Source organism: Phyllobates terribilis, unplaced genomic scaffold (genome assembly GCF_046119375.1).
Source record: "Phyllobates terribilis strain yellow unplaced genomic scaffold, ASM4611937v1 Scaffold_4__5_contigs__length_816908805, whole genome shotgun sequence".
Lineage (NCBI taxonomy): Eukaryota > Metazoa > Chordata > Amphibia > Anura > Dendrobatidae > Phyllobates > Phyllobates terribilis.
In genome coordinates this window covers 799,583,692-799,610,517 of record NW_027362764.1, presented here as the reverse complement: position 1 = coordinate 799,610,517, position 26,826 = coordinate 799,583,692, and the positions used below count along the sequence as shown (strand labels likewise).

Genomic DNA, 26,826 nt, shown 5'->3' with positions numbered 1-26,826 from the left:
CACGTGAGGGGACGTTGATTCCGGGTGCGCACACGTGAGGGGACGTTGATTCTGGGTGCGCACACGTGAAGGGACGTCGATTCTGGGTGCGCACATGTGAGGGGATGTCGATTCTGGTTGCGCACAGGTGAGGGGACGTCGAATCTGGTTGCGCACAGGTGAGGGGACGTCGATTCTGGTTGCGCACAGGTGAGGGGATGTCGATTTTGGTTGCGCACAGGTAAAGGGACAGTGATTCTGGCTGCGCACAGGTGAGGGGATGGTGATTTTGGTTGCACACAGGTGAGGGGACCTCGATTCTGGTTGCGCACAGGTGAGGGGACATCGATTCTGGTTGCGCACAAGTGAGGGAATGTTGATTCTGGCTACGCACAGGTGAGGGGACGGTGATTCTGGTTGCGCACAGGTGAGGGGATCTCGATTCTGGTTGCGCACAGGTTGAGGCGACGTCGATTTTGTTTGCACACAGGTGAGGGGACAGTGATTGTGGTTGCACACAGGTGAGGGGACAGTGATTGTGGTTGCACACAGGTGAGGGGACAGTGATTGTGGTTGCACACAGGTGAGGGGACAGTGATTGTGGTTGCACACAAGTGAGGGGGCAGTGATTGTGGTTGCACACAGGTGAGGGGACAGTGATTGTGGTTGCACACAGGTGAGGGGACAGTCATTGTGGTTGCACACAAGTGAGGGGGCAGTGATTGTGGTTGCACACAGGTGAGGGGACAGTGATTCTGTTTGCGCACAGGTGAGGGGACGGTGATTCTGTTTGCGCACAGGTGAGGGGATGGTGATTCTGTTTGCGCACAGGTGAGGGGACGGCGATTCTGTTTGCGCACAGGTGAGGGGATGGTGATTGTGGTTGCACACAGGTGAGGGGACGGTGATTGTGGTTGCACACAGGTGAGGGGACGGTGATTCTGGTTGCGCACAGGTGAGGGAATGTTGATTCTGGTTGCACACAGGTGAGGGGACGTCGATTCTGGTTGCGCACAGGTGAGGGGACGTCGATTCTATTTGCGCACAGTTGAGGGGACGGTGATTCTGGTTGCACACAGGTGAGGGGACGGCGATTCTAGTTGCGCACAGGTGAGGGGACGTCGATTCTGGTTGCGCACAGGTGAGGGGACGTCGATTCTGGTTGAGCACAGGTGAGGGGACCGTGATTCTGTTTGCGCACAGGTGAAGGGATGTTGATTCTGTTTGCGCACAGGTGAGGGGACGGCCATTCTGGTTGCGCACAGGTGAGGGGACAGCGATTGTGGTTGCGCACAGGTGAGGGGACAGCGATTGTGGTTGCGCACAGGTGAGGGGACAGCGATTGTGGTTGCGCACAGGTGAGGGGACAGTGATTGTGGTTGCACACAGGTGAGGGGATAGTGATTCTGGCTACGCACAGGTGAGGGGACGACATTTTGGTTGCACACAGGTGAGGGGACGACGATTTTGGTTGCACACAGGTGAGGGAATGTTGATTCTGGTTGCACACAGGTGAGGGGACGTTAATTCTGTTTGCGCACAGGTGAGGGGACGTTGATTCTGGTTGCACACAGGTGAGGGGACGTCGATTCTGGTTGCGCAAAGGTGATGGGACGATGATTTTTGTTGTGCATGGGTGAGGTGATGGTGATTCTGGGTGCGCACAGGTGAGGGGACGTCGAATCTGGTTGCGCACAGGTGAGGGGACTTCGATTCTGGTTGTGCACAGGTGAGGGGACGTCGATTTTGGTTGCACACAGGTGAGAGGACCGTGATTCTGGCTACGCACAGGTGAGGGGGCAGTGATTGTGGTTGCACACAGGTGAGGGGACAGTGATTCTGGTTGCGCAAAGGTGATGGGACGATGATTTTTGTTGTGCATGGGTGAGGGGACTGTGATTCTGGGTGCACACATGTGAGGGGATGTCGATTCTGGTTGCGCACAGGTGAGGGGACGTCGATTCTGGTTGCGCACAGGTGAGGGGACGTCGAATCTGGTTGCGCACAGGTGAGTGGACGTCGATTCTGGTTGTGCACAGTTGAGGGGACGTCGATTTTGGTTGCGCACAGGTGAGGGGATGGTGATTCTGGCTGCGCACAGGTGAGGGGATGGTGATTTTGGTTGCACACAGGTGAGGGGACTTCGATTCTGGTTGCGCACAAGTGAGGGGATGGTGATTCTGGTTGCACACAGGTGAGGGGATGTCGATTCTGGTTGCGCACAGGTGAGGGGACGGCGATTCTGGTTGCACACAGGTGAGGGGACGGCGATTGTGGGTGCACACAGGTGAGGGGACGGTGATTGTGGTTGCACACAGGTGAGGGGACGGTGATTGTGGTTGCACACAGGTGAGGGGACGGTCATTGTGGTTGCACACAGGTGAGGGGACTGTGATTCTAGGTACGCACACATGAGGGGACGTCGATTCTGGCTACGCACAGGTGAGGGGACGGTGATTCTGGTTGCGCACAGGTGAGGGGACGGTGATTCTGGTTGCGCACAGGTGAGAGGACCTCGATTCTGGTTGCGCACAGGTGAGGGGACGGTGATTCTGGTCGCGCACAGGTGAGGGGACATCGATTCTGGTTGCGCACAGGTGAGGGGACAGCGATTGTGGTTGTGCACAGGTGAAGGGATGTTGATTGTGGTTGCACACAGGTGAGGGGACAGTGATTGTGGTTGCACACAGGTGAGGGGACGGTGATTCTGTTTGCGCACAGGTGAGGGGACGGTGATTCTGTTTGCGCACAGGTGAGGGGACGGCGATTCTGTTTGCGCACAGGTGAGGGGGCAGTGATTCTGGCTGCGCACAGGTGAGGGGACGGCGATTGTGGTTGCACACAGGTGAGGGGACGTCGATTCTGGTTGTGCACAGGTGAGGGGGCAGTGATTGTGGTTGCACACACTTGAGGGGACGTCGATTCTGGTTGTGCACAGGTGAGGGGGCAGTGATTGTGGTTGCACACAGGTGAGGGGACGGCGATTCTGGTTGCACACAGGTGAGGGGGCAGCGATTGTGGTTGCGCACAGGTGAGGGGACTGCGATTCTGGTTGCGCACAGGTGAGGGGACGGTGATTCTGGTTGCACACAGGTGAGGGGATAGTGATTCTGGCTGCGCACAGGTGAGGGGACGGCGATTCTGGTTGCACACAGGTGAGGGGACGGCGATTGTGGGTGCACACAGGTGAGGGGACGGTGATTGTGGTTGCACACAGGTGAGGGGACGGTGATTGTGGTTGCACACAGGTGAGGGGACGGTCATTGTGGTTGCACACAGGTGAGGGGACTGTGATTCTAGGTACGCACACATGAGGGGACGTCGATTCTGGCTACGCACAGGTGAGGGGACGGTGATTCTGGTTGCGCACAGGTGAGGGGACGGTGATTCTGGTTGCGCACAGGTGAGAGGACCTCGATTCTGGTTGCGCACAGGTGAGGGGACGGTGATTCTGGTCGCGCACAGGTGAGAGGACCTCGATTCTGGTTGCGCACAGGTGAGGGGACGGCGATTCTGGTTGCACACAGGTGAGGGGGCAGCGATTGTGGTTTTGCACAGGTGAGGGGACTGCGATTCTGGTTGCGCACAGGTGAGGGGACGGTGATTCTGTTTGCGCACAGGTGAGGGGACGGTGATTCTGTTTGCGCACAGGTGAGGGGACAGTGATTGTGGTTGCACACAGGTGAGGGGATAGTGATTCTGGCTGCGCACAGGTGAGGGGACGGCGATTCTGTTTGCACACAGGTGAGGGGACGTCGATTCTGGTTGCGCAAAGGTGATGGGACGATGATTTTTGTTGTGCATGGGTGAGGGGACTGATTCTGGGTGCGCACATGTGAGGGGATGTCGATTCTAGGTGCGCACATGTGAGGGGATGTCGATTTTGGTTGCGCACAGGTGAGGGGACAGTGATTGTGGTTGCGCACAGGTGAGGGGACGGCGATTTTGGTTGCGCACAGGTGAGGGGGCAGTGATTCTGGTTGCGCACAGGTGAGGGGGCAGTGATTCTGGTTGCGCACAGGTGAGGGGACTGCGATTGTGGTTGCACACAGGTGAGGGGACGGTGATTGTGGTTGCACACAGGTGAGGGGACTGCGATTGTGGTTGCACACAGGTGAGGGGACGGTGATTGTGGTTGCACACAGGTGAGGGGACGGTGATTGTGGTTGCACACAGGTGAGGGGACGGTGATTGTGGTTGTGCACACGTGAGGGGACGTCGATTCTGGCTACGCACAGGTGAGGGGACGGTGATTGTGGTTGCGCACAGGTGAGGGGACGGTGATTGTGGTTGCACACAGGTGAGGGGACGGCGATTGTGGGTGCACACAGGTGAGGGAATGTTGATTCTGGTTGCACACAGGTGAGGGGACTTCGATTCTGGTTGCACACAGGTGAGGGGACTTCGATTCTGTTTGCACACAGGTGAGGGGGCAGTGATTGTGGTTGCACACAGGTGAGGGAATGTTGATTCTGGTTGCGCACAGGTGAGGGGGCAGTGATTCTGCTTGTGCACAGGTGAGGGGGCAGTGATTGTGGTTGCACACAGGTGAGGGGACTTCGATTCTGTTTGTGCACAGGTGAGGGGATGGTGATTCTGGTTGTGCACAGGTGAGGGGGCAGTGATTGTGGTTGCACACAGGTGAGGGAATGTTGATTCTGGTTGCGCACAGGTGAGGGGGCAGTGATTGTGGTTGCACACAGGTGAGGGGACGGTGATTGTGGTTGCACACAGGTGAGGGGACGGTCATTGTGGTTGTGCACTGGTGAGGGGGCAGTGATTGTGGTTGCACACAGGTGAGGGAATGTTGATTGTGGTTGCGCACAGGTGAGGGGGCAGTGATTGTGGTTGCACACAGGTGAGGGGACTTCGATTCTGTTTGTGCACAGGTGAGGGGATGGTGATTCTGGTTGTGCACAGGTGAGGGGGCAGTGATTGTGGTTGCACACAGGTGAGGGGACGGTGATTGTGGTTGCACACAGGTGAGGGAATGTTGATTCTGGTTGCGCACAGGTGAGGGGGCAGTGATTGTGGTTGCACACAGGTGAGGGGACGGTGATTGTGGTTGCACACAGGTGAGGGGACGGTCATTGTGGTTGTGCACTGGTGAGGGGACTGTGATTCTAGGTACGCACACATGAGGGGACGTCGATTCTGGCTACGCACAGGTGAGGGGACGGTGATTCTGGTTGCGCACAGGTGAGAGGACCTCGATTCTGGTTGCGCACAGGTGAGGGGACGGTGATTCTGGTTGCGCACAGGTGAGGGGACATCGATTCTGGTTGCGCACAGGTGAGGGGACGGTCATTCTGGTTGCGCACAGGTGAGGGGACGTTGATTCCTGTTGCGCACAGGTGAGGGGACTGTGATTCTTGTTGCACACAGGTGAGGGGACGTCGATTCTGGTTGCGCACAGGTGAGGGGACGTCGATTTTGGTTGCGCACAGGTAAAGGGACAGTGATTCTGGCTGCGCACAGGTGAGGGGATGGTGATTTTGGTTGCACACAGGTGAGGGGACCTCGATTCTGGTTGCGCACAGGTGAGGGGACATCGATTCTGGTTGCGCACAAGTGAGGGGATCTCGATTCTGGTTGCGCACAGGTTGAGGCGACGTCGATTTTGTTTGCACACAGGTGAGGGGACAGTGATTGTGGTTGCACACAGGTGAGGGGACAGTGATTGTGGTTGCACACAGGTGAGGGGACAGTGATTGTGGTTGCACACAGGTGAGGGGACAGTGATTGTGGTTGCACACAAGTGAGGGGGCAGTGATTGTGGTTGCACACAGGTGAGGGGACAGTGATTCTGTTTGCGCACAGGTGAGGGGACGGTGATTCTGTTTGCGCACAGGTGAGGGGATGGTGATTCTGTTTGCGCACAGGTGAGGGGACGGCGATTCTGTTTGCGCACAGGTGAGGGGATGGTGATTGTGGTTGCACACAGGTGAGGGGACGGTGATTGTGGTTGCACACAGGTGAGGGGACGGTGATTCTGGTTGCGCACAGGTGAGGGAATGTTGATTCTGGTTGCACACAGGTGAGGGGACGTCGATTCTGGTTGCGCACAGGTGAGGGGACGTCGATTCTATTTGCGCACAGTTGAGGGGACGGTGATTCTGGTTGCACACAGGTGAGGGGACGTCGATTCTGGTTGCGCACAGGTGAGGGGACGTCAATTCTGGTTGAGCACAGGTGAGGGGACCGTGATTCTGTTTGCGCACAGGTGAAGGGATGTTGATTCTGTTTGCGCACAGGTGAGGGGACGGCCATTCTGGTTGCGCACAGGTGAGGGGACAGCGATTGTGGTTGCGCACAGGTGAGGGGACAGCGATTGTGGTTGCGCACAGGTGAGGGGACAGCGATTGTGGTTGCGCACAGGTGAGGGGACAGTGATTGTGGTTGCACACAGGTGAGGGGATAGTGATTCTGGCTACGCACAGGTGAGGGGACGACGATTTTGGTTGCACACAGGTGAGGGAATGTTGATTCTGGTTGCACACAGGTGAGGGGACGTTAATTCTGTTTGCACACAGGTGAGGGGACGTCGATTCTGGTTGCGCAAAGGTGATGGGACGATGATTTTTGTTGTGCATGGGTGAGGTGATGGTGATTCTGGGTGCGCACAGGTGAGGGGACGTCGAATCTGGTTGCGCACAGGTGAGGGGACTTCGATTCTGGTTGTGCACAGGTGAGGGGACGTCGATTTTGGTTGCACACAGGTGAGAGGACCGTGATTCTGGCTACGCACAGGTGAGGGGGCAGTGATTGTGGTTGCACACAGGTGAGGGGACAGTGATTCTGGTTGCGCAAAGGTGATGGGACGATGATTTTTGTTGTGCATGGGTGAGGGGACTGTGATTCTGGGTGCACACATGTGAGGGGATGTCGATTCTGGTTGCGCACAGGTGAGTGGACGTCGATTCTGGTTGTGCACAGTTGAGGGGACTTCGATTCTGGTTGCACACAGGTGAGGGGATGTCGATTCTGGTTGCGCACAGGTGAGGGGACGGCGATTCTGGTTGCACACAGGTGAGGGGACGGCGATTGTGGGTGCACACAGGTGAGGGGACGGTGATTGTGGTTGCACACAGGTGAGGGGACGGTGATTGTGGTTGCACACAGGTGAGGGGACTGTCATTGTGGTTGCACACAGGTGAGGGGACTGTGATTCTAGGTACGCACACATGAGGGGACGTCGATTCTGGCTACGCACAGGTGAGGGGACGTCGATTCTGGCTACGCACAGGTGAGGGGACGGTGATTCTGGTTGCGCACAGGTGAGGGGACGGTGATTCTGGTTGCGCACAGGTGAGAGGACCTCGATTCTGGTTGCGCACAGGTGAGGGGACGGTGATTCTGGTCGCGCACAGGTGAGGGGACATCGATTCTGGTTGCGCACAGGTGAGGGGACAGCGATTGTGGTTGTGCACAGGTGAAGGGATGTTGATTGTGGTTGCACACAGGTGAGGGGACAGTGATTGTGGTTGCACACAGGTGAGGGGACGGTGATTCTGTTTGCGCACAGGTGAGGGGGCAGTGATTCTGGCTGCGCACAGGTGAGGGGACGGCGATTCTGGTTGTGCACAGGTGAGGGGGCAGTGATTGTGGTTGCACACACTTGAGGGGACGTCGATTCTGGTTGTGCACAGGTGAGGGGGCAGCGATTGTGGTTGCGCACAGGTGAGGGGACTGCGATTCTGGTTGCGCACAGGTGAGGGGACGGTGATTCTGGTTGCACACAGGTGAGGGGATAGTGATTCTGGCTGCGCACAGGTGAGGGGACGACGATTTTGGTTGCACACAGGTGAGGGGACGGCGATTCTGGTTGCACACAGGTGAGGGGACGGCGATTGTGGGTGCACACAGGTGAGGGGACGGTGATTGTGGTTGCACACAGGTGAGGGGACGGTGATTGTGGTTGCACACAGGTGAGGGGACGGTCATTGTGGTTGCACACAGGTGAGGGGACTGTGATTCTAGGTACGCACACATGAGGGGACGTCGATTCTGGCTACGCACAGGTGAGGGGACGGTGATTCTGGTTGCGCACAGGTGAGGGGACGGTGATTCTGGTTGCGCACAGGTGAGAGGACCTCGATTCTGGTTGCGCACAGGTGAGGGGACGGTGATTCTGGTCGCGCACAGGTGAGAGGACCTCGATTCTGGTTGCGCACAGGTGAGGGGACGGTGATTCTGGTTGCGCACAGGTGAGAGGACCTCGATTCTGGTTGCGCACAGGTGAGGGGACGGTGATTCTGGTCGCGCACAGGTGAGGGGACATCGATTCTGGTTGCGCACAGGTGAGGGGACAGCGATTGTGGTTGTGCACAGGTGAAGGGATGTTGATTGTGGTTGCACACAGGTGAGGGGACGGTGATTCTGGTTGCGCACAGGTGAGGGGACGGTGATTCTGGTTGCGCACAGGTGAGAGGACCTCGATTCTGGTTGCGCACAGGTGAGGGGACGGTGATTCTGGTCGCGCACAGGTGAGAGGACCTCGATTCTGGTCGCGCACAGGTGAGGGGACGGCGATTCTGGTTGCACACAGGTGAGGGGGCAGCGATTGTGGTTTTGCACAGGTGAGGGGACTGCGATTCTGGTTGCGCACAGGTTAGGGGACGGTGATTCTGTTTGCGCACAGGTGAGGGGACGGTGATTCTGTTTGCGCACAGGTGAGGGGACAGTGATTGTGGTTGCACACAGGTGAGGGGATAGTGATTCTGGCTGCGCACAGGTGAGGGGACGGCGATTCTGTTTGCACACAGGTGAGGGGACGTCGATTCTGGTTGCGCAAAGGTGATGGGACGATGATTTTTGTTGTGCATGGGTGAGGGGACTGATTCTGGGTGCGCACATGTGAGGGGATGTCGATTCTAGGTGCGCACATGTGAGGGGATGTCGATTTTGGTTGCGCACAGGTGAGGGGACAGTGATTGTGGTTGCGCACAGGTGAGGGGACGGCGATTTTGGTTGCGCACAGGTGAGGGGGCAGTGATTCTGGCTGCGCACAGGTGAGGGGACGTCGATTCTATTTGCGCACAGTTGAGGGGACGGTGATTCTGGTTGCACACAGGTGAGGGGACGTCGATTCTGGTTGCGCACAGGTGAGGGGACGTCGATTCTGGTTGAGCACAGGTGAGGGGACCGTGATTCTGTTTGCGCACAGGTGAAGGGATGTTGATTCTGTTTGCGCACAGGTGAGGGGACGGCGATTGTGGTTGCGCACAGGTGAGGGGGCAGTGATTCTGGTTGCGCACAGGTGAGGGAATGTTGATTCTGGTTGCACACAGGTGAGGGGACGTCGATTCTGGTTGCACACAGGTGAGGGGACGTCGATTCTGGTTGCGCACAGGTGAGGGGACGTCAATTCTGGTTGAGCACAGGTGAGGGGACCGTGATTCTGTTTGCGCACAGGTGAGGGGACGGCCATTCTGGTTGCGCACAGGTGAGGGGACAGCGATTGTGGTTGCGCACAGGTGAGGGGACAGCGATTGTGGTTGCGCACAGGTGAGGGGACAGTGATTGTGGTTGCACACAGGTGAGGGGATAGTGATTCTGGCTACGCACAGGTGAGGGGACGACATTTTGGTTGCACACAGGTGAGGGGACGACGATTTTGGTTGCACACAGGTGAGGGAATGTTGATTCTGGTTGCACACAGGTGAGGGGACGTTAATTCTGTTTGCACACAGGTGAGGGGACAGTGATTCTGGCTGCGCACAGGTGAGGGGACGTTGATTCTGGTTGCACACAGGTGAGGGGACGTCGATTCTGGTTGCGCAAAGGTGATGGGACGATGATTTTTGTTGTGCATGGGTGAGGTGATGGTGATTCTGGGTGCGCACAGGTGAGGGGACGTCGAATCTGGTTGCGCACAGGTGAGGGGACGTCGATTTTGGTTGCACACAGGTGAGAGGACCGTGATTCTGGCTACGCACAGGTGAGGGGGCAGTGATTGTGGTTGCACACAGGTGAGGGGACAGTGATTCTGGTTGCGCAAAGGTGATGGGACGATGATTTTTGTTGTGCATGGGTGAGGGGACTGTGATTCTGGGTGCACACATGTGAGGGGATGTCGATTCTGGTTGCGCACAGGTGAGGGGACGTCGATTCTGGTTGCGCACAGGTGAGGGGACGTCGAATCTGGTTGCGCACAGGTGAGTGGACGTCGATTCTGGTTGTGCACAGTTGAGGGGACTTCGATTCTGGTTGCGCACAAGTGAGGGGATGTCGATTCTGGTTGCGCACAGGTGAGGGGACGGCGATTCTGGTTGCACACAGGTGAGGGGACGGCGATTGTGGGTGCACACAGGTGAGGGGACGGTGATTGTGGTTGCACACAGGTGAGGGGACGGTGATTGTGGTTGCACACAGGTGAGGGGACGGTCATTGTGGTTGCACACAGGTGAGGGGACTGTGATTCTAGGTACGCACACATGAGGGGACGTCGATTCTGGCTACGCACAGGTGAGGGGACGTCGATTCTGGCTACGCACAGGTGAGGGGACGGTGATTCTGGTTGCGCACAGGTGAGGGGACGGTGATTCTGGTTGCGCACAGGTGAGAGGACCTCGATTCTGGTTGCGCACAGGTGAGGGGACGGTGATTCTGGTCGCGCACAGGTGAGGGGACATCGATTCTGGTTGCGCACAGGTGAGGGGACAGCGATTGTGGTTGTGCACAGGTGAAGGGATGTTGATTGTGGTTGCACACAGGTGAGGGGACAGTGATTGTGGTTGCACACAGGTGAGGGGACGGTGATTCTGTTTGCGCACAGGTGAGGGGGCAGTGATTCTGGCTGCGCACAGGTGAGGGGACGGCGATTCTGGTTGTGCACAGGTGAGGGGGCAGTGATTGTGGTTGCACACACTTGAGGGGACGTCGATTCTGGTTGTGCACAGGTGAGGGGGCAGTGATTGTGGTTGCACACAGGTGAGGGGACGGCGATTCTGGTTGCACACAGGTGAGGGGGCAGCGATTGTGGTTGCGCACAGGTGAGGGGACGGTGATTCTGGTTGCACACAGGTGAGGGGATAGTGATTCTGGCTGCGCACAGGTGAGGGGACGACGATTTTGGTTGCACACAGGTGAGGGAATGTTGATTCTGGTTGCACACAGGTGAGGGGACGGCGATTCTGGTTGCACACAGGTGAGGGGACGGCGATTGTGGGTGCACACAGGTGAGGGGACGGTGATTGTGGTTGCACACAGGTGAGGGGACGGTGATTGTGGTTGCACACAGGTGAGGGGACGGTCATTGTGGTTGCACACAGGTGAGGGGACTGTGATTCTAGGTACGCACACATGAGGGGACGTCGATTCTGGCTACGCACAGGTGAGGGGACGGTGATTCTGGTTGCGCACAGGTGAGGGGACGGTGATTCTGGTTGCGCACAGGTGAGAGGACCTCGATTCTGGTTGCGCACAGGTGAGGGGACGGTGATTCTGGTCGCGCACAGGTGAGAGGACCTCGATTCTGGTTGCGCACAGGTGAGGGGACGGTGATTCTGGTTGCGCACAGGTGAGAGGACCTCGATTCTGGTTGCGCACAGGTGAGGGGACGGTGATTCTGGTTGCGCACAGGTGAGGGGACAGCGATTGTGGTTGTGCACAGGTGAAGGGATGTTGATTGTGGTTGCACACAGGTGAGGGGACAGTGATTGTGGTTGCACACAGGTGAGGGGACGGTGATTCTGGTTGCGCACAGGTGAGGGGACGGTGATTCTGGTTGCGCACAGGTGAGAGGACCTCGATTCTGGTTGCGCACAGGTGAGGGGACGGTGATTCTGGTCGCGCACAGGTGAGAGGACCTCGATTCTGGTTGCGCACAGGTGAGGGGACGGCGATTCTGGTTGCACACAGGTGAGGGGGCAGCGATTGTGGTTTTGCACAGGTGAGGGGACTGCGATTCTGGTTGCGCACAGGTGAGGGGACGGTGATTCTGTTTGCGCACAGGTGAGGGGATAGTGATTCTGGCTGCGCACAGGTGAGGGGACGGCGATTCTGTTTGCACACAGGTGAGGGGACGTCGATTCTGGTTGCGCAAAGGTGATGGGACGATGATTTTTGTTGTGCATGGGTGAGGGGACTGATTCTGGGTGCGCACATGTGAGGGGATGTCGATTCTAGGTGCGCACATGTGAGGGGATGTCGATTTTGGTTGCGCACAGGTGAGGGGACAGTGATTGTGGTTGCGCACAGGTGAGGGGACGGCGATTTTGGTTGCGCACAGGTGAGGGGGCAGTGATTCTGGTTGCGCACAGGTGAGGGGGCAGTGATTCTGGTTGCGCACAGGTGAGGGGACTGCGATTGTGGTTGCACACAGGTGAGGGGACGGCGATTGTGGTTGCACACAGGTGAGGGGACGGTGATTGTGGTTGCACACAGGTGAGGGGACGGTGATTGTGGTTGTGCACTTGTGAGGGGACTGTGATTCTAGGTACGCACACGTGAGGGGACGTCGATTCTGGCTACGCACAGGTGAGGGGACGGTGATTGTGGTTGCGCACAGGTGAGGGGACGGTGATTGTGGTTGCACACAGGTGAGGGGACGGCGATTGTGGGTGCACACAGGTGAGGGGACTTCGATTCTGGTTGCACACAGGTGAGGGGACTTCGATTCTGGTTGCACACAGGTGAGGGGACTTCGATTCTGTTTGCACACAGGTGAGGGGGCAGTGATTGTGGTTGCACACAGGTGAGGGAATGTTGATTCTGGTTGCGCACAGGTGAGGGGGCAGTGATTGTGGTTGCACACAGGTGAGGGGACTTCGATTCTGTTTGCACACAGGTGAGGGGATGGTGATTCTGCTTGTGCACAGGTGAGGGGGCAGTGATTGTGGTTGCACACAGGTGAGGGGACTTCGATTCTGTTTGCGCACAGGTGAGGGGATGGTGATTCTGGTTGTGCACAGGTGAGGGGGCAGTGATTGTGGTTGCACACAGGTGAGGGGACGGTGATTGTGGTTGCACACAGGTGAGGGAATGTTGATTCTGGTTGCGCACAGGTGAGGGGGCAGTGATTGTGGTTGCGCACAGGTGAGGGGGCAGTGATTGTGGTTGCACACAGGTGAGGGAATGTTGATTCTGGTTGCGCACAGGTGAGGGGGCAGTGATTGTGGTTGCACACAGGTGAGGGGACGGTGATTGTGGTTGCACACAGGTGAGGGGACGGTCATTGCGGTTGTGCACTGGTGAGGGGACTGTGATTCTAGGTACGCACACATGAGGGGACGTCGATTCTGGCTACGCACAGGTGAGGGGACGGTGATTCTGGTTGCGCACAGGTGAGAGGACCTCGATTCTGGTTGCGCACAGGTGAGGGGACGGTGATTCTGGTTGCGCACAGGTGAGGGGACATCGATTCTGGTTGCGCACAGGTGAGGGGACAGCGATTGTGGTTGCACACAGGTGAGGGGACGGTGATTCTGGTTGTGCACAGGTGAGGGGATGGTGATTGTGGTTGCGCACAGGTGAGGGAATGTTGATTCTGGTTGCACACAGGTGAGGGGACTTCGATTCTGGTTGCACACAGGTGAGGGGATGTTGATTGTGGTTGCACACAGGTGAGGGGACGGTGATTCTGGTTGTGCACAGGTGAGGGGACGGTGATTGTGGTTGCGCACAGGTGAGAGGACCTCGATTCTGGTTGCGCACAGGTGAGGGGACGGTGATTCTGGTTGCGCAAAGGTGAGGGGACGTCGATTCTGGTTGCGCAAAGGTGATGGGACGATGATTTTTGTTGTGCATGGGTGAGGGGACTGATTCTGGTTGTGCACAAGTGAGGGGATGTCGATTTTGGTTGCGCACAGGTGAGGGAATGTTGATTCTGGTTGTGCACAGGTGAGGGGACGGTGATTGTGGTTGCGCACAGGTGAGGGGACGGTGATTGTGGTTGCACACAGGTGAGGGGACTTCGATTCTGGTTGCACACAGGTGAGGGGACTTCGATTCTGTTTGCACACAGGTGAGGGGATGGTGATTCTGGTTGTGCACAGGTGAGGGGGCAGTGATTGTGGTTGCACACAGGTGAGGGGACTTCGATTCTGTTTGTGCACAGGTGAGGGGATGGTGATTCTGGTTGTGCACAGGTGAGGGGACGGTGATTGTGGTTGCACACAGGTGAGGGGATGGTGATTCTGGTTGCGCACAGGTGAGGGGACGGTGATTGTGGTTGCGCACAGGTGAGGGGGCAGTGATTGTGGTTGCGCACATGTGAGGGGGCAGTGATTCTGGTTGCACACAGGTGAGGGGACTTCGATTCTGGTTGCGCACAGGTGAGGGGACGTCGATTTTGGTTGCGCACAGGTAAAGGGACAGTGATTCTGACTGCGCACAGGTGAGGGGATGGTGATTTTGGTTGCACACAGGTGAGGGGACCTCGATTCTGGTTGCGCACAAGTGAGGGAATGTTGATTCTGGCTACGCACAGGTGAGGGGATCTCGATTCTGGTTGCGCACAGGTTGAGGCGACGTCGATTTTGTTTGCACACAGGTGAAGGGATGTTGATTGTGGTTGCACACAGGTGAGGGGACAGTGATTGTGGTTGCACACAAGTGAGGGGGCAGTCATTGTGGTTGCACACAGGTGAGGGGACAGTGATTCTGTTTGCGCACAGGTGAGGGAATGTTGATTCTGTTTGCGCACAGGTGAGGGGATGGTGATTGTGGTTGCACACAGGTGAGGGGACGGTGATTGTGGTTGCACACAGGTGAGGGGACGGTGATTCTGGTTGCGCACAGGTGAGGGGACGGTGATTGTGGTTGCACACAGGTGAGGGGACGTCGATTCTGTTTGCGCACAGTTGAGGGGACGGTGATTCTGGTTGCGCACAGGTGAGGGGACGTCGATTCTGGTTGAGCACAGGTGAGGGGACGTCGATTCTGGTTGAGCACAGGTGAGGGGACCGTGATTCTGTTTGCGCACAGGTGAGGGGACAGTGATTGTGGTTGCACACAGGTGAGGGGATAGTGATTCTGGCTACGCACAGGTGAGGGGACGACGATTTTGGTTGCACACAGGTGAGGGGACGTTAATTCTGTTTGCGCACAGGTGAGGGGACGACGATTTTGGTTGCACACAGGTGAAGGGATGTTGATTCTGGTTGCACACAGGTGAGGGGACGTTAATTCTGGTTGCGCAAAGGTGATGGGACGATGATTTTTGTTGTGCATGGGTGAGGTGATGGTGATTCTGGGTGCGCACAGGTGAGGGGACGTCGAATCTGGTTGCGCACAGGTGAGGGGACGTCGATTCTGGTTGCGCACAGGTGAGGGGACGTCGATTCTGGTTGCGCACAGGTGAGGGGACGTCGATTTTGGTTGCACACAGGTGAGGGGACGGCGATTCTGTTTGCACACAGGTGAGGGGGCAATGATTCTGGTTGCGCACAGGTGAGGGGACGTCGAATCTGGTTGCGCACAGGTGAGTGGACGTCGATTCTGGTTGTGCACAGTTGAGGGGACGTCGATTTTGGTTGCGCACAGGTGAGGGGATGGTGATTTTGGTTGCGCACAGGTGAGGGGACAGTGATTCTGGTTGCACACAGGTGAGGGGACGGCGATTGTGGTTGCACACAGGTGAGGGGACGGTGATTCTGGTTGCGCACAGGTGAGGGGACAGCGATTGTGGGTGCACACAGGTGAGGGGACGGTGATTGTGGTTGCACACAGGTGAGGGGATGTCGATTCTGGTTGCACACAGGTGAGGAGACGGCGATTCTGGTTGCACACAGGTGAGGGGGCAGCGATTGTGGTTGTGCACAGGTGAGGGGACTGCGATTCTGGTTGCGCACAGGTGAGGGGATAGTGATTCTGGCTGCGCACAGGTGAGGGGACGGCGATTCTGTTTGCACACAGGTGAGGGGGCAGTGATTGTGGTTGCGCAAAGGTGATGGGACGATGATTTTTGTTGTGCATGGGTGAGGGGACTGATTCTGGGTGCGCACATGTGAGGGGATGTCGATTCTAGGTGCGCACATGTGAGGGGATGTCGATTCTAGGTGCGCACATGTGAGGGGATGTCGATTCTGGTTGCGCACATGTGAGGGGACAGTGATTGTGGTTGCGCACAGGTGAGGGGACAGTGATTGTGGTTGCACACAGGTGAGGGGACTTCGATTCTGGTTGTGCACAGGTGAGGGAATGTTGATTCTGGTTGCGCACAGGTGAGGGGACTGCGATTCTGGTTGCACACAGGTGAGGGGACGTCGATTCTGGCTACGCACAGGTGAGGGGACGGTGATTCTGGTTGCGCACAGGTGAGGGGACGGCGATTGCGGTTGCACACAGGTGAGGGGACTTCGATTCTGTTTGTGCACAGGTGAGGGGATGGTGATTCTGGTTGTGCACAGGTGAGGGGACGTCGATTCTGGTTGCGCAAAGGTGATGGGACGATGATTTTTGTTGTGCATGGGTGAGGGGACTGATTCTGGTTGTGCACAGGTGAGGGGACAGTGATTGTGGTTGCACACAGGTGAGGGGACTTCGATTCTGGTTGCACACAGGTGAGGGGATGTTGATTCTGGTTGTGCACAGGTGAGGGGGCAGTGATTGTGGTTGCACACAGGTGAGGGAATGTTGATTCTGGTTGCACACAGGTGAGGGGACGTCGATTCTGGTTGTGCACAAGTGAGGGAATGTTGATTCTGGTTGCGCACAGGTGAGGGGACTGCGATTCTGGTTGCACACAGGTGAGGGGACGGCGATTGTAGTTGCACACAGGTGAGGGGACGGCGATTGTGGTTGCACACAGGTGAGGGGACGGTGATTCTGGTTGCGCACAGGTGAGGGGACGGTCATTGTGGTTGTGCACTGGTGAGGGGACTGTGATTCTAGGTACGCACACGTGAGGGGACGTCGATTCTGGCTACGCACAGGTGAGGGGACGGCGATTGCGGTTGCACACAGGTGAGGGGACGGTGATTCTGTTTGCGCACACGTGAAGGGATGTTGATTCTGGTTGTGCACAGGTGAGGGGACGGTGATTGTGGTTGCGCACAGGTGAGGGGGCAGTGATTGTGGTTGCGCACAGGTGAGGGGGCAGTGATTGTGGTTGCACACAGGTGAGGGAATGTTGATTCTGGTTGCACACAGGTGAGGGGACTTCAATTCTGGTTGCACACAGGTGAGGGGATGGTGATTCTGGTTGTGCACAGGTGAGGGGACGGTGATTGTGGTTGCGCACAGGTGAGGGGGCAGTGATTGTGGTTGCACACAGGTGAGGGGACTTCGATTCTGTTTGTGCACAGGTGAGGGGACGGTGATTCTGGTTGTGCACAGGTGAGGGGACGGTGATTGTTGTTGCGCACAGGTGAGGGGGCAGTGATTGTGGTTGCACACAGGTGAGGGGACTTCGATTCTGTTTGTGCACAGGTGAGGGGATGGTGATTCTGGTTGTGCACAGGTGAGGGGATGGTGATTCTGGTTGTGCACAGGTGAGGGGACGGTGATTCTGGTTGTGCACAGGTGAGGGGACGGTGATTGTGGTTGCGCACAGGTGAGGGGGCAGTGATTGTGGTTGCACACAGGTGAGGGGACTTCGATTCTGGTTGCACACAGGTGAGGGGATGTTGATTCTGGTTGTGCACAGGTGAGGGGGCAGTGATTGTGGTTGCACACAGGTGAGGGGACTTCGATTCTGTTTGCATACAGGTGAGGGGATGGTGATTGTGGTTGCGCACAGGTGAGGGGGCAGTGATTGTGGTTGCACACAGGTGAGGGGATGTTGATTCTGGTTGTACACAGGTGAGGGGGCAGTGATTGTGGTTGCACACAGGTGAGGGAATGTTGATTCTGGTTGCACACAGGTGAGGGGACTTCAATTCTGGTTGCACACAGGTGAGGGGATGGTGATTCTGGTTGTGCACAGGTGAGGGGGCAGTGATTGTGGTTGCACACAGGTGAGGGGACGGTGATTCTGGTTGCGCACAGGTGAGGGGACGGCGATTGCGGTTGCACACAGGTGAGGGGACGGTGATTCTGTTTGCGCACACGTGAAGGGATGTTGATTCTGGTTGTGCACAGGTGAGGGGACGGTGATTGTGGTTGCGCACAGGTGAGGGGGCTGTGATTGTGGTTGCACACAGGTGAGGGGACTTCGATTCTGTTTGTGCACAGGTGAGGGGACGGTGATTCTGGTTGTGCACAGGTGAGGGGACGGTGATTCTGGTTGTGCACAGGTGAGGGGACGGTGATTGTTGTTGCGCACAGGTGAGGGGGCAGTGATTGTGGTTGCACACAGGTGAGGGGACTTTGATTCTGTTTGTGCACAGGTGAGGGGACGGTGATTTTGGTTGTGCACAGGTGAGGGGATGGTGATTCTGGTTGTGCACAGGTGAGGGGACGGTGATTCTGGTTGTGCACAGGTGAGGGGACGGTGATTGTGGTTGCGCACAGGTGAGGGGGCAGTGATTCTGGTTGCACACAGGTGAGGGGACTTCGATTCTGGTTGCACACAGGTGAGGGGATGTTGATTCTGGTTGTGCACAGGTGAGGGGGCAGTGATTGTGGTTGCACACAGGTGAGGGGACTTCGATTCTGTTTGCACACAGGTGAGGGGACGGTGATTGTGGTTGCGCACAGGTGAGGGGGCAGTGATTGTGGTTGCACACAGGTGAGGGGACTTCGATTCTGTTTGCATACAGGTGAGGGGATGGTGATTCTGGTTGTGCACAGGTGAGGGGGCAGTGATTGTGGTTGCACACAGGTGAGGGGATGGTGATTCTGGTTGTGCACAGGTGAGGGGACTTCGATTCTGTTTGCATACAGGTGAGGGGATGGTGATTGTGGTTGCGCACAGGTGAGGGGACTTCGATTCTGGTTGCGCACAGGTGAGGGGACGGCGATTGCGGTTGCACACAGGTGAGGGGACGGTGATTCTGTTTGCGCACACGTGAAGGGATGTTGATTCTGGTTGTGCACAGGTGAGGGGACGGTGATTGTGGTTGCGCACAGGTGAGGGGGCAGTGATTGTGGTTGCGCACAGGTGAGGGGGCAGTGATTGTGGTTGCACACAGGTGAGGGAATGTTGATTCTGGTTGCACACAGGTGAGGGGACTTCAATTCTGGTTGCACACAGGTGAGGGGATGGTGATTCTGGTTGTGCACAGGTGAGGGGACGGTGATTGTGGTTGCGCACAGGTGAGGGGGCAGTGATTGTGGTTGCACACAGGTGAGGGGACTTCGATTCTGTTTGTGCACAGGTGAGGGGACGGTGATTCTGGTTGTGCACAGGTGAGGGGACGGTGATTGTTGTTGCGCACAGGTGAGGGGGCAGTGATTGTGGTTGCACACAGGTGAGGGGACTTCGATTCTGTTTGTGCACAGGTGAGGGGATGGTGATTCTGGTTGTGCACAGGTGAGGGGATGGTGATTCTGGTTGTGCACAGGTGAGGGGACGGTGATTCTGGTTGTGCACAGGTGAGGGGACGGTGATTGTGGTTGCGCACAGGTGAGGGGGCAGTGATTGTGGTTGCACACAGGTGAGGGAATGTTGATTCTGGTTGCACACAGGTGAGGGGACTTCGATTCTGGTTGCACACAGGTGAGGGGATGTTGATTCTGGTTGTGCACAGGTGAGGGGGCAGTGATTGTGGTTGCACACAGGTGAGGGGACTTCGATTCTGTTTGCATACAGGTGAGGGGATGGTGATTGTGGTTGCGCACAGGTGAGGGGGCAGTGATTGTGGTTGCACACAGGTGAGGGGGCAGTGATTGTGGTTGCACACAGGTGAGGGAATGTTGATTCTGGTTGCACACAGGTGAGGGGACTTCAATTCTGGTTGCACACAGGTGAGGGGATGGTGATTCTGGTTGTGCACAGGTGAGGGGGCAGTGATTGTGGTTGCACACAGGTGAGGGGACGGTGATTCTGGTTGCGCACAGGTGAGGGGACGGCGATTGCGGTTGCACACAGGTGAGGGGACGGTGATTCTGTTTGCGCACACGTGAAGGGATGTTGATTCTGGTTGTGCACAGGTGAGGGGACGGTGATTGTGGTTGCGCACAGGTGAGGGGGCTGTGATTGTGGTTGCACACAGGTGAGGGGACTTCGATTCTGTTTGTGCACAGGTGAGGGGACGGTGATTCTGGTTGTGCACAGGTGAGGGGACGGTGATTCTGGTTGTGCACAGGTGAGGGGACGGTGATTGTTGTTGCGCACAGGTGAGGGGGCAGTGATTGTGGTTGCACACAGGTGAGGGGACTTTGATTCTGTTTGTGCACAGGTGAGGGGACGGTGATTTTGGTTGTGCACAGGTGAGGGGATGGTGATTCTGGTTGTGCACAGGTGAGGGGACGGTGATTCTGGTTGTGCACAGGTGAGGGGACGGTGATTGTGGTTGCGCACAGGTGAGGGGGCAGTGATTCTGGTTGCACACAGGTGAGGGGACTTCGATTCTGGTTGCACACAGGTGAGGGGATGTTGATTCTGGTTGTGCACAGGTGAGGGGGCAGTGATTGTGGTTGCACACAGGTGAGGGGACTTCGATTCTGTTTGCACACAGGTGAGGGGACGGTGATTGTGGTTGCGCACAGGTGAGGGGGCAGTGATTGTGGTTGCACACAGGTGAGGGGACTTCGATTCTGTTTGCATACAGGTGAGGGGATGGTGATTCTGGTTGTGCACAGGTGAGGGGGCAGTGATTGTGGTTGCACACAGGTGAGGGGATGGTGATTCTGGTTGTGCACAGGTGAGGGGACTTCGATTCTGTTTGCATACAGGTGAGGGGATGGTGATTGTGGTTGCGCACAGGTGAGGGGACTTCGATTCTGGTTGCGCACAGGTGAGGGGACGGTGATTGTGGTTGCGCACAGGTGAGGGGACGGTGATTGTGGTTGCGCACAGGTGAGGGGGCAGTGATTGTGGTTGCACACAGGTGAGGGGACTTCGATTCTGGTTGCGCACAGGTGAGGGGACGGTGATTGTGGTTGCACACAGGTGAGGGGGCAGTGATTGTGGTTGCACACAGGTGAGGGGATGTTGATTCTGGTTGCGCACAGGTGAGGGGACGGTGATTGTGGTTGCACACAGGTGAGGGGGCAGTGATTGTGGTTGCACACAGGTGAGGGGACGGTGATTCTGGTTGTGCACAGGTGAGGGGGCAGTGATTGTGGTTGCACACAGACACTGCCGGCTGGGCAGAGGGTGCAGCGAGGAGGAGGAGGAGGAGGTGCAGCAGTGAGGAATGTCCCTCTGCCCCCGGGTGGAGCTTTCATGTTTTCTCTTCCTGAAGTTCAGAAACTTCACAGAAGGAAAAAGACGGAGAAGGATCCGCGGCCGAGATAGAAGGTAGGAGCCGGGGGGCCCGGGGACTGCGGGGGGCTCCGGAGAGTGCGGGGGGCTCAGGGGGTGATTCTGATCCGCAGCCGCTGCCGCTCTGGATGCCGGGAGTCGTGCAGTGTCGGGGGGCTCAGTGCCGGGCGGGGGCTCCTGATTGCGCCTCCTGACCCTTCCTCCAGGGCTGAAGGTTTGTTACATTGTATCAGATTTGTGCCGCAGTCACTCTGGGGGGTCCTGGTCACAGCGAAATCAGCACTGACCTGGCACACAGGGGGGGACCCCAGAGCGGAGCGGACCCGGCACACGAGGGGGGGACCCCAGAGCGGAGCGGGCCCGGCGCACGAGGGGACGACGACCCCAGAGCGGACCCGGCGCACGAGGGGACGACGACCCCAGAGCGGACCCGGCGCACGAGGGGACGACGACCCCAGAGCGGACCCGGCGCACGAGGGGACGACGACCCCAGAGCGGACCCGGCACACGAGGGGACGGGGACCCCAGAGCGGACCCGGCACACGGGGGGGGGGTTCCCTACCCCCAGAACGGACCCCGCACATAGGGAAAGCACATCTGGGATTAGTCCTACCCACTGCGCATGTACATATGGCGGCCGTGACTCTGATAAAAGTGCCGAAGTACAATTCCACATCGTGGGGCCCCCTTATATCTGGGGGGCCCCTTCTTATATCTGGGGCCCCCAATAACCCAAGAGCACACAATAATGGAGACTAAGGCTATGTGCCCACGATGCAAAAATGAAGCAGACATTTTCCTGAGCATTTCTGCATCTCCTTGGCAGAAAAACGCACAAGAATTGGTCATGTCTGTATTTTTTCTGCGAGTAAAATCCTGACCATGTGCACAGAACTTGCAGAATGTCATAGGACGTCATGGAATAAGGTATGCAATGCGTTTCTGGAGCATATAAGCACCAAAAACGCATTGTGGGCACACAGCCTTAATGGTGGAGATTCCTGATCCCGGCTGTCACACCCAGACAGGAATGGGTTACTGGTGCAACCAGACTGGGGTCACGTCATCCTCCATGACTGATGCTGATCCCTGGACTCTCATTGTATGCAGATATCAGGGCTGGGAGAGGCTGACTATGAGATGGGAGAAACCCAAGCTATTGCTCCCTGTTATCAGACATTTATGTCCTATATTTCCAGTGCAGTTGCTCCTTGTATAACACCTTTGGAATTTCAGTTTGCTGCCCCTTTAAAAGTGTCACCATGTTTTCCCAGTCAGAACAAGCAGGGTTTGAAGTGACGGCCCCCGAGGTGCCGACCATACCATGTGATGGGGGAGGAGCTGACCATACCATGTGATGGGGAGGAGCCAGGGTTGCAGAGATCCAAAACATGGGGATTCAGTTGGTGCAAGGGGGTAAAATGTCTGATGGGGATTGAAAAATCTTTAGATCTGATAGTCCTCAATGTTTGATGCCTTCTAATGGATAACTGAAAAGATGGTAAGAAATCTGAGCTTTGGAGCCTCCTCCGAGAGTGCGATATTTATACCCCGCAGGGCGCAGGAATACTGCAATAGATGAGAGCAGTGACGTGAAGCTGAACCATCATCATGGGAGAGGGACACATAGCTGTGGCCGTGAATATTGGAGCAGTTCACAGATCAGGAGTGTGACCGCTCTATTGTCCTGTGATTGAAGTCTGGTGCGGGGCTGCGGCGCCCCCTCAGGTTTGATGTAGAATGACATATTCCATGCGGCGCCTCCTTCCTGCACTCGGTGTCCGCCGTCCTCATTAGTTTGTATCCCGGACCCTCCTGTCTCTCCGGGATCTGAAGTTTCCTTCTAATTGAGATTCTGCTTTGTCTTTATCCTAAGTCCTATTGCATGACTCGTTAAAGGGACGACGGTGACTTGTAGGATGGCTGCTTCCCATAGGTGGCGCTGTGGAGTTGCCGTCCTCTTCCCCTGTGAAGAGTTAATTCTCACTGTTAATAGCTGGACTCTGGTGTCCGTGACGCTGGATCAGGAGGTGCTCGGCCACAGCTACATCTTTTACCGGGTGATGATGATGATTCACCCTTGGCCTAAGTTTTTGTCCCGTCTCCCCCACATACAGACCCCCAGCTGGATATTTGGTGCATATAACTAAGTCCACCCCATTAGATGTGATGCAGCTGAAGGTCCCTGGGATCTTGTGGTCCTGACGGTGATGGGGCGTCTGGGGGGATGGGTCGGGGGTCTTGCCGGGTTTATTAATGTTTTTTCCATGAATGGACCTGAGGGCCTAAAAATTCAGTCCTAAAGTAATATTTCACCCAGCTGCAGGTTTGTTACAATGTATCAATGTAGACTCATCAAGGCTGACCTCTCTCCTGTCCCCATAGATTGTATCAGTCTGAACACAATTGTAACAAACCCCCAGCTGTGTTGTTGGAAATTTCCACATCTGACAGCAAGCGGAGCTCTTGATCGTGTTGAGCAATAGACGATCCGTGCGCCTCCATGTTGTGACACCAACCCCACAGTCCGCAGTGCTGGGCAGCGTCACAGTGTGCCTGGTGTCACCCCCGGCCTCCGGAGGCTCCCCCCGGCCCGGCCTCCGGAGGCTCCCCCTGGCCCGGCCTCCGGAGGCTCCCCCCGACCCGGCCTCCGGAGGCTCCCCCATTGTTACTGTCCCTTTAACACTCGGGAAGGGTGTTATAGCCGCCCATGCGGACCTCACCTATCAGTGTCACATGTATTGTATGTATGGGGGGGCGTCCCCGTGGGGTTGGAGGGGCCTCATTGTCCATCTGCCCCCTCTGTACTATAGTTCGTCAAGTTGCCTTTATTTGGTGGGGGTGTACGGGATATACACAGTGGGGGCATACATGAAGGAGGGTGTGTACTGGGGGTGGACATGGTGGAAGTGTATGGGGATACGTACAGTGGGGGATACGTGGGGTGGGGGATACTTACGGCAGGGGTGGTGTATCCTGGCATTGAGCCTCTTGGTGTCACCCGGATGAGAATTATACCCCAGTCCTGGAGGAAGTAGTAGGATGTCGGCTCCTGGGGGTCTTCCTGTGTTCATCCTGAGCCTCCTGGTTCATGGACAGACTGTCAGAGATAGGGCCTGCGGCTGCTGGGCATGCTGGGAGTTGTGGTCCTTGTCGCTGTGAGGACGGCTGCCCTTCCCTGCGATTCTTTGTTTATTCCCGCGGTTATTTCTGGACGCCGCGGTCTGTGATCTGGGACGGATTTAGCTGGGGCTTTGTGGGGAGGTTTTGGCCGCTCGCCCGGAGGTAATATCTCTGCGAGCGCTCCGTGTTCTGCCCGCCACCGTCTGAGCGGGATGGGGGGACTGCTGCGCTCATCCTGAGCCTCCTGCTTCATGAACAGGCAGCAGAGCAGGTCTGGTCACCGCTGCGCCGATCCTCCCTGGTGATTTATGACGCTGTATGATGAGACTTCGCCTTTATTGACTTCTCTCCTCCATTTTATGATGTCGCCCCCCCTGTGACGTCCTCAGGTCACGTCATTAGCTGAGAACTTCCAGTAACACGATGAGAGTTATACTCCTGCTAGGAAGCTGGGTGACTACCACCTCCATCGTGCAGGATGTGATGAGATGATGATGGTATGTCTGTCATGTCAGTAATTAGATAATGAATCCACGTGGTAATGAAACGTGAGTGGAGGATTCCCAGGGCCTCTGTGGCCCCTGAGCCGTATACTGGGCTCCTGGGTCCGGATGCCATTATGACACCACAGGAGCTGACGCTCTGATTCCTGGGCCTCTGTGGCCCCTGAGCCGTATACTGGGCTCCTGGGTCCGGATGCCATTATGACACCACAGGAGCTGACGCTCTGATTCCTGGGCCTCTGTGGCCCCTGAGCCGTATATTGGGCTCCTGGGTCCGGCCGCCATTATGACACCACAGGAGCTGACGCTCTGATTCCTGGGCCTCTGTGGCCCCTGAGCCGTATACTGGGCTCCTGGGTCCGGATGCCATTATGACACCACAGGAGCTGACGCTCTGATTCCTGGGCCTCTGTGGCCCCTGAGCCGTATACTGGGCTCCTGGGTCCGGATGCCATTATGACACCACAGGAGCTGACGCTCTGATTCCTGGGCCTCTGTGGCCCCTGAGCCGTATATTGGGCTCCTGGGTCCGGCCGCCATTATGACACCACAGGAGCTGACGCTCTGATTCCTGGGCCTCTGTGGCCCCTGAGCCGTATACTGGGCTCCTGGGTCCGGATGCCATTATGACACCACAGGAGCTGACGCTCTGATTCCTGGGCCTCTGTGGCCCCTGAGCCGTATACTGGGCTCCTGGGTCCGGCCGCCATTATGACACCACAGGAGCTGACGCTCTGATTCCTGGGCCTCTGTGGCCCCTGAGCCGTATACTGGGCTCCTGAGTCCGGCTGCCATTATGACACCACAGGAGCTGACGCTCTGATTCTCGGGCCCCTGTGGCCCCTGAGCCGTATACTGGGCTCCTCGGTCCGGCTGCCATTACTTTGTATGACACCACAGGAGCTGACGCTCTGATTCCCGGGCCTCTGTGGCCCCTGAGCCGTATACTGGGCTCCTGAGTCCGGCTGCCATTATGACACCACAGGAGCTGACGCTCTGATTCTCGGGCCCCTGTGGCCCCTGAGCCGTATACTGGGCTCCTTGGTCCGGCTGCCATTACTTTGTATGACACCACAGGAGCTGACGCTCTGATTCCCGGGCCTCTGTGGCCCCTGAGCCGTATACTGGGCTCCTGGGTCCGGCCGCCATTATGACACCACAGGAGCTGACGCTCTGATTCCCGGGCCCCTGAGCCATATACTGGGCTCCTGGGTCCGGCCGACATTATGACACCACAGGAGCTGATGCTCTGATTCCCGGGCCTCTGTGGCCCTTGAGCCGTATACTGGGCTCCTGGGTCCGGCTGCCATTATGACACCACAGGAGCTGACGCTCTGATTCCCGGGCCTCTGTGGCCCCTGAGCCGTATACTGGGCTCCTGGGTCCGGCCGACATTATGACACCACAGGAGCTGATGCTCTGATTCCCGGGCCTCTGTGGCCCTTGAGCCGTATACTGGGCTCCTGGGTCCGGCCGACATTATGACACCACAGGAGCTGATGCTCTGATTCCCGGGCCTCTGTGGCCCTTGAGCCGTATACTGGGCTCCTGGGTCCGGCTGCCATTATGACACCACAGGAGCTGACGCTCTGATTCCCGGGCCCCTGAGCCATATACTGGGCTCCTGGGTCCGGCCGACATTATGACACCACAGGAGCTGATGCTCTGATTCCCGGGCCTCTGTGGCCCTTGAGCCGTATACTGGGCTCCTGGGTCCGGCTGCCATTATGACACCACAGGAGCTGATGCTCTGATTCCCGGGCCTCTGTGGCCCTTGAGCCGTATACTGGGCTCCTGGGTCCGGCTGCCATTATGACACCACAGGAGCTGACGCTCTGATTCCCGGGCCTCTGTGGCCCTTGAGCCGTATACTGGGCTCCTGGGTCCGGCCGACATTATGACACCACAGGAGCTGATGCTCTGATTCCCGGGCCTCTGTGGCCCTTGAGCCGTATACTGGGCTCCTGG

At 57.1% G+C, this 26,826-nt stretch overlaps 1 protein-coding gene across 1 annotated transcript in view; it reads left to right on the top strand.

The window, feature by feature from the left end:
• Positions 1–21,112: 21,112 nt before the first annotated feature.
• FAM83H (family with sequence similarity 83 member H) overlaps positions 21,113–26,826 on the top strand; it is a 51,064-nt gene continuing 45,350 nt past the window's right edge. Inside the window, exon 1 of the mRNA XM_073680010.1 lies at positions 21,113–21,268. The gene's annotated coding sequence lies outside the window, so the exon portion shown is untranslated. The remainder of the gene's footprint in view (positions 21,269–26,826) is intronic.